Raw genomic sequence first — 9,069 nt, 5'->3', positions numbered from 1 at the left:
GACTAGATGACCTCCTGAGGTCCCTTCGAACCCTGATATTCTATGATTCTATGAGCTATCGGGTATTTTTAGGCAGGACTTTCTCAGGTTTTCTAGTAGAAGCTGTTCACTTTGTATGAATCGGAAACACATTAGCAGTAGCAGATATCCATGGCTTTAATGCAGCTGGTGGTGTGTAGAATGGCTTTGCATGGCAAATGGCCCCTTGCAAGTCTTCTGCCCTCAACAAGAGTCAGTATGGGAAGAATTACATTTCTTAAATCCCACAATCTTATTCGTGGTCAGATTTGTGCTCTACGTCCTTCAACCTCAACTCTATAGACCTTCAGTAAGGAATACCTTCTTCTAAATGTTGGACAGGACCCCACCATTGTTGTCATCTTCTTCACAATTAGTGCAAGACTACAACTTGCTGGAATGGTCTAAGTATCTCCTTGTTTGTGTCAAAATCAAATCAACACGTTAAGAATACTCCCTAGGTTTTGACACTGAAAACTGTTTTATTTCCTCTCCTCGGCTGTTTTTAATGGATATGTTTCTTCTCACATAACAGAGTTGACATGACTACAGCACTGAACATTCATCTCCTAGTTGGCCATCACATACAGTCCCCAACTAAAACCTCTCCAACGCATCCTGGACAACGATCCCTCACTTTCACAGGCCTTGGGTGGCAGGCCAGGCCTTGCCCACAGACAACCTGCCAACCTGAAGCATATTCTCACCAGTAACTACACACTGCACCATAGTAACTCTAACTCAGGAACCAATCCATGCAACAAACCTCGATGCCAATTCTGCCCACATATCTACACGAGAGACACCTTCACAGGACCTAACCAGATCAGTCACACCATCACCGGTTCATTCACCTGCACGTCCACCAATGTAATATACACCATCATATGCCAGCAATGCCCCTCTGCTACGTACATCGGTCAAACTGGACAGTCCCTACGTAAAAGGATAAATGGACACAAATCAGATATTAGGAATGGCTATATACAAAAACCTGTAGGAGAACACTTCAATCTCCCTGGACACTCAATAGCAGATTTAAAGGTATCCATCCTGCAGCAAAAAAACTTCAGGACAAGACTTCAAAGAGAAACTGCTGAGCTTCAGTTCCTTTGCAAATTTGACACCATCAGCTCAGGATTAAACAAAGACTATGAATGGCTAGCCAACTACAAAAGCAGTTTCTCCTCCCTTGGTGTTCACACCTCAACTGCTAGAAGAGGGCCTCATCCTCCCTGATTGAACTAACCTCGTTATCTCTAGCCTGACTTACTCTTGCTTGCATATTTATACCTGCCTTTGGAAATTTCCACTACATGCATCTGACGAAGTGGGTATTCACCTACAAAAGCTCATGCTCCAATACGTCTGTTAGTCTTTAAGGTGCCACAGGACTCTTTGCTGCTTTTACATGTCCTAGCTGTCACACAGACAAAGAGCTTAAATAGCTGAAGATGCGGGAGAAACCCGCCTTTCTTTCTTTCTTTCTTTCTTTCTTTCTTTCTTTCTTTCTTTCTTTCTTATAATACAGTAAGGCAAAATCTGCTCTAGGAATTGTTTTGGGAAAGTTCTCTGGCCTGTCTTTTACAGGAGATCAGACTAGACAATCACAAATGTCCCTTCTGGCATTAGAATCAATGAACCTACCTTGTTATGCTTGGTAGTGTACAAACAAAAGAGATGATAAAGACTTTCCCATCACACAGGAAAATCCATATTTTGACATTTTTTTTAACCCCAAAATGGGACAAAAAGTTGAAATATCAATATTGTCATGAGATGAAAAGTTCTAAAATGTTTGGATGCAGAAATGTCTTAACATTTTCTTTGGGCATTTTTCCATGAAACAAAAATTTCCTTTTGAAGTGTCCATTTCAAATGCAAATTTTTATTTTGAATGAATATTTTGATTTAAAATGACATTGAGGTGAGCCATTCTATTGTCAATTAAACTGAAAATGCCAATTCCAAATGAAAAAAATCATTTCAATTTGACATTTTGAAATACAAAAATCAATTTCCTTTTGAGAGGTCAAATTGATAAGAAATCTTTTTTTTCCTACAGAAAATCAAATATTTTTCTTCTAAATTTTCCCTCAGAAAATTTTGATTACAATGTAACCAAACTTTCAGATTGGAAAAAAATGAGAAAACTAAGAAACATAGAAGTACTCATGATTCCTGTCCTATGGAATTTACAGTCCAACAGAGTGAGCAAGGTCACAGAATACCTATCAAAAACAGGAAGCAGGAGTAGCTAAGTCATGCTATTTTTTAATTCAATGAGCTGGCTGCAAAAGTTTTGAATTTTGATGAGAAAGAGGGGCATGATTTTCAGTGAAATATTCCTATTTTTCAACCCTCTATATTCCTTGTTTTATAAAGAAGGTGAAAGAAGACATTATCCTAGTGAAAATGAAAGGAGAGGGTGGTGTGTCGTTGCTAACTGGGACAGGGAGAGCATTCTATGAGCACTAAGGTGGGCAAGGAGAGCATTTTATCAACACTAGGATGGCATGAGAAAAGATATGGGACTTCCAGTGGGCACACAAATGGTATTGTGGTTAAAGGCAGAAGAGAGGCTTCAATGTCTTGCCCTCCACAGACGTTCTGGCCGTCTTTGGGCATGTCTCTGCAGCTAAGTTTTCTCATCCAATAGGAGCTTGGCACCTAAATCCCTTGGAATCAGTTGAAAATAACCTGTTGGTTGACTATTCGTTTACTCCCGGCCATATCCCTTTAAGTCAAACATTGGCAACAGGTGATTCTGAATCATATCTTTGTTCACTGAGGCAACATCCTCTGCTTCCATATGTCTGTGTAGCTCTGTTTATTTCAGTGGAGTTACACTGATTTCCACCAGCTGGGGTTTTGCATCTAAGGGTGTATTTCACCTGGGTGCGGAGGGTTTAGGGCTTGAGTGGAAACTCACTGATACACAAGTCTTTCCAACTCGATGGTGAGTGAAATTTGAAGGGAACAAAATCACCTTAGTATATGAACACAGTGGGTCGGACCCCCAATTCATGTAAATCCACCTAGCTCCATTGACTTAATGGCACTACATCAGTTTACACCAAGGGATGGATTCACAAAGGGACATAGGTTTTCTAATGCTGATTGTTTCAATGACTAACTTTTAGCTGCCAGGAAAATCACTGGGTTTCCACAGCCTGGTTTTGCTGCTTAGGCTCCCTTCACAATAGCTGGGGAGAGGTAAGTATCTATGAATGGGATTAAATAAAGCCAGCTTTATAGGTGGTTCCCTAGGCAATGGGAGCTGCTGAGGAGAGGAGTGTGTTCTAAACCCCGCCACTATCAAAGAATTCAGTCCCTCTATCCCCTGCAGGGAGGCATCTCCTACTGCTTGGGATTCTCATCTGGGAACCCTCTAACTGCACCTAAGGAGATTTTTGCAAGAAGCTGGGATGAGGCAGGGTGGGAGAAGAAGAAGAACTTAGGAGGAGGAGATCCCTCACGACTTTTATCCCAGTGATTAGTGAGCTCCTGTGGAGTGTGGGTTACCCCCAGTTCAAGTGCCTGATCAGGGGAACAGATTTAAACAGGGATCTGCCAATTCCCATGTGAGGGGATATGGGATATTTCAATATGTGTCACACAATGACTCCTGTTCAAGCCCAAGTCCCTTTGTGTATTTTTCCCTAGTAGGATATCAGAACCTTTGGCTCTACTAATTATTATTTTCACTATTACTATTATTAGTGTAAAATCCTAGAGAGTTTCATAGGGATCAGTCCAATATGATAGTACTGTTATACAAGAAGTAGAAGAATTACACAAAGCAAGAGAAAAACATGTTCTTTTAATACAATTGCCCCGATCCCTGGTTAGTTTAAATTGGCCATAGCTCCACTGAAATCAGTGGACCAGACAGAGAGACAGGGAAAGAAAAGGTATGACTCTGGAGCCTGGTACTGAGAGAACTCACCCAGAATCGAGTCCCCTTTGCTCCATTGATTCTCGTACCCAGTGGAGATATGGTCTGATGAGCTCAAGGAGTCACGCTGATTTAGACCAGCTGCACTTTTGGCCCAAAGTTTCAGTCAAATAGCTGAGCTGAGAACATCCCAAACAGTAGTTATCCACAGTTCTACAGTTATATGGTCTCTGACTTTTTAAAAAAATAAATATATCACCACTACTTGAGAAATTTGAATTTCCCCAATATTTTCGCTACAGCTGTTTTCACCTCTTTGTTTTTCAGGCTGTAGATGATGGGATTTAACATAGGGGTCAAGATGCTGTACTGGATGGAGACCATTTCCTCCAGAAACACAGAGGAGACTGAGCTGGGCTTTGTGTACTGGAAAAAAGCTGTGAGGTACAACAAGCCAACCACAATCAGGTGGGAGCTGCAGGTGGAGAAGGCTTTAAGCTTGCCCTCCACAGAGCGTATCCTCAGGATGGCGGAAATGATGTGAATGTAGGAGATGAGGATGAGGAGGAAGGAGCTTGATCCAAATAACACAGCAGAAGTAAGAAGCACCACTTGATTAGTGAGGGTCTCAGCGCAGGACAGTTGTAATAGAGGAGGGAGCTCACAGCTGAAATGGTTGATTTGATTGGGCCCACAGAAACGCAACTCGAGGGCAAAAACAGTGTTAACCAGGGCATCTAAGAAGCCCATTACCCATGCACCACTCACCAGCTGAACACAGATGCCTTTGTTCATTGTCTCAATGTAATGCAAAGGGTCACAGATGGCAGCATAGCGGTCATAAGCCATTGCTGAAAGAATGAAAACTTCTGTACCAGCTGAGAGGAGGATGAAGAACATCTGAGCAATACAGCCATTGACAGAAATTTAGGCACCGTGACTGAGGAATAACAGATATCAACAAAGGATAGATGGAATAGGAAGAAATACATGGGGATGTGAAGGTGAGAATCAGCTCTTATCACCAACATGATCATCATGTTCCCAATCAGTGTGATTAGGTAAATAACTAAAAACACCAGGAAGAAGAAAATCTGCATATGTGGCTCACTGGAAATTCTCAGGAGAATAAATTCAGTCACAGTGATTTGATTTTCCATTGACACTTATTCAGGAAGATTGTGACCTGGAAGAACAGAAAAAAATGAATGAAATTAACATATATCATAAAAGTAAATTGAAATGGCATGTGGAGATCATCTGCTCAGCAAGATGAATGTAAAGAGAGCCCTATTCCATCATGTAATTTTTTAATAGACAAAATTTAAAGAAAGAGACAGAGAGAAGTAGTTTTGAAATTGTTTTTTTACATAGACAAAATCGGCTAGATACACAAAAGGATTTGGGCACTTAATTACCAGTTTGAGCTCCTAAATCCCGGAGTCAGCATCCACTGGTATTCACAAAATCCCTTCTCAGCAGGGACTATGGAACAGTCTGATGCAAGCCTCGTTTAGTCTCTCCTGTTGAAGTTGTTCCACTGTGGTTAAATAATTTCAGAGGCATTGGAACAGGGGAACTGGATCCCCGGTGTCCTGCATGAGTGCTCTACTCAGCAGGCTATAAAGTCATTCACTTTGTCACTTTCTATCAGTGGCCTAATATCTCTTTAATCTGTCCCACTAATGTCCACGGAACTCCATCTGATTTATATCAGCTGAGGATTTGGCCCCTTGACTTCAAAGGCACAATGGCCAATTTTATACAAGCTAGGAATCTGGCTGCATTGATTCCAGTGGCGCTATAGCTGATTGATACCAGCTGGGGATCTAACCAATTCTATAAGTAGTTATGCTTTGTCTATTACATTCTGTAGCTTTTTTTTTAGATTGGACTGGATTGATCCCTATTAAAATATTTAGGATTTCAATATTACCACTACTACTAATAATAAATCTACTACTACTACTAATAAACCCCTGTGGCCTAGCAATACTGGTTGGGCACCCACCGCGATATAGCCTGCCAACCTAACCCAATATGGAGAATCCAGGCAAATTGATAATTAGTATACATGCCATTAAGGGGACCTCAGAAGCAGGGCCGGCTCCAGGCACCAGCTTAACAAGCAGGTGCTTGGGGCGGCCAAGGGAGAGGGGCGGCACCTGCGGCAATTTGGGGGCGGCAGGTCCCTCACTCCCTCTAGGAGCGAAGGACCTGCCGCTGAACTGCCGCCGCCGATCGCGGATTTTTTTTTTTTTTTTTTTGTTTGGGGGGGCAGAAATACTGGAGCCGGCCCTGCTCAGAAGATAGAAGATCTTAGTTAATAGATAGCCTTCTCCCCCGACAGAGTGTGATATGTGGAGGTGGGTTACCCCAGGTCAATATCATGCAGCTCTCAAAACAATCCAGGAAAACTGGAGAACATTTTCAATAAGAGAATGAAAAAGGACCAAGAAGAGATCTGAAGTTGGCTTTTGGCAAAACTGGAAGAAAGAGGCTGAAGGAAACAAATGCTCCAGCACTGGAAGGAGAGAAATGACAACATGTAGAAAGAAATAACTAAGCATAGATTCAATGGACGACTCCAAATTTTATTCCACAGAGGAGAATTTACACAAATAGAGATTGAAAGCCTGAAAAGGAAATTTAGTCATGCTGAACCACATGCAAACATATTGGTGGAAGCAATGATACAGGATAAATAACAGACATAAATAGAAGACATATCTAGGACAAATATGAGAGAAACAGCACCTGAAAAAGTATGGGAAATAAGAATGATTTTTTATAGAGATCATGCGGAGTGTAAGAGACATTGAGCACCAACCAGCACAAAGTATGAAATTTGTAGACCAGGAAAGACTGGATGATATATTGCAAGCACTTAATAAAGTACTCAAAAAAGCTGTGGAGTTAAACCAACAAGTATTAGCCAGTTGAATTGTACAATTTATGCTACACTCACAGTAGAATCTCACTGGTTTAACATCAAACCAGCTGAGGATGTGAACCACCGGAAAACTATCTATATTCAATAACCTCCATCAAAATGAAGTTTAAATGAGAAGATTAAGGTTTTACATTCAGATACAAGATTATTGGATGAATTTGAGAAAAATCATTTGAAGAAAAAAGAGCAGCAAATGGACCTGAAGATGAAATATCATCTGAATAAAAGGGATATGAGAGTTGTCAAGGAACAACATAAAGAGAAGCTGATCACTTGGAGTTATAGGCTTTAAAGATATTTAGCACAAAGTTGTTAGTGTCAAGAGAACAGTGACTTCACCAGAGACTCTAGGAGATTATTTGATCTGATTAACATTAAAAGCAGAATAGGAAAAAATAAAGGGCCAATAAATAATGTGGAAGGGTTTCAGTGCTATTGGAAGGAACTGAGGTCCGAAGACGTAGAACATAATCAGATAGCAGACTGAATTTAAAATGTGAGACAAAAAATTAAAAAGCACACCATAGAGGAATACACAGAAATATTAAAGAAGAAAAAACGCTGAGGTACTGAGAGGAATGAAAAGTTGGAAAGCACCCAGACCAGCATGGAATCTGGCCAAAATTCATAACAACTCTCCACGATTCATTACTTGAACAACTTAATAAATATTTGAAGAACGGACGTCCAAGGTTGATGGTTGCAGGGACAACTCTTCTCATACCAAAAGAAAGAAAGAAAGAAGGCCACAGTGATCCCATGAAGTTTAGACCCATCATGTGTTTACCAACTCTGTGGAAACTTCTATCAACAATTCTGGCAAAAATATCTGGATAGGGCTAACTTGTGATAGAATGGTGCCTCCTGAGCAAAAAGGCAGCACAGTAAACTAGGAAAAGGAAATAAAAGAGATATTTACAAGGTGAAAGCAGGTAACATACACACACAAATGAGGTTCCAAAAGATAATAGAAACTTTTACAGTAAGTAAACTTTATGTGTCCTTTAGGGCTAACCTAAGCTAAACAGCTGGGGACCCCTTCCTTATGCCTAGAAATTGTTGCCCTGCCAAGTTCAAGCAGTGCAGGGATACCAATTTCTCCTCAACAGGCATTTTTAGTCCCTTGCCCCAACATTGAAGCTGTGATGGGATACAGGATTGTGCACATATACCCTGCAGCGGTGTGGAGGAAGCAATCAACAAAATCTTTTGTCCACAATGGCTTGTCTGATGTCTGTTGGAAAGGAAATAACACTTCTTGTGGTAAACTAGCATTTCACATGTAGTAATGCTTCTCCCCTGACTGTGGGGGATTTACAGTCTTAGCAAACATATTTATAGTTACAGAGCAAATATTTAAACATTACCTTATAACATGGGATGCAGATATTATAAGTAGGATTAGTACATGCAACATCCTACAAGCATACCATAAAGTCTAAACAATAAGGATATTCTTAAAACTCTAAAGTCTATTTTAATAAAACTAACATACAGGTAAGCCACTCTGGTTTCCTGCTATGCATTTTTTAGTGTTCAGTGAGACCTAGGGGACCTGACATGAGCTGGCAACTGGTCTGCCAGTATCACAACTTGATATTGCCATACCAGCAGACAGCAACATGAAAAAGAAACAAGAAAAGAAGATAGCAAAGTATAAAGAACTCTGACATGATTTGGAACAATTATGGAAAACTAGAACAAAGATGATCCCCGTGATTATTGGAGCACTTGGAGTGATTCCTAAGGTTACAAACAAGCATCTCAGGAATACATTATGAGAATGAGACATCACGATCAGTGACCTCCAGAAGACAGCGCTCTTAATCTGTGAGAATTTGAAGGAAAGTCAAAAAAGAATGAGTACATTTGAGCCCCTAAAATGCAGGAATTCTGCAGAGGATTTAACAAAACTCCTGACTACCCAAAGCTACAGGGACACTTCAGGGCCAGGATTTATTTGTGACTCATGGGAATATATTTTAAATTAATGGAGATATCCTATCTCCTAGAACTGGAAGGGACCTTGAAAGGTCATCGAGTCCAGCCCCCTGCCTTCACTAGCAGGACCAAGTACTGATTTTTCCCCAGATCCCTAAGTGGCCCCCTCAAGGATTGAACTCACAACCCTGGGTTTAGCAGGCCAATGCTCAAACCACTGAGCTATCCCTCCCCCCAAACTTTAGACAGTAGTTTTCTC

At 40.8% G+C, this 9,069-nt stretch overlaps 1 pseudogene; it reads right to left on the bottom strand.

Moving 5' to 3' along the window:
• Positions 1 to 4,177: 4,177 nt before the first annotated feature.
• On the bottom strand, positions 4,178 to 5,076 carry LOC112115781 (annotated as a pseudogene).
• Between the last annotated feature and the right edge of the window lie 3,993 nt (positions 5,077 to 9,069).

The sequence above is a fragment of the Terrapene carolina genome, unplaced genomic scaffold (assembly GCF_002925995.2).
Source record: "Terrapene carolina triunguis isolate 2854851 unplaced genomic scaffold, T_m_triunguis-2.0 Scaffold119, whole genome shotgun sequence".
In the NCBI taxonomy this organism is placed as follows: Eukaryota; Metazoa; Chordata; order Testudines; family Emydidae; genus Terrapene; species Terrapene triunguis.
This window is presented reverse-complemented; position numbering and strand designations above follow the sequence as displayed.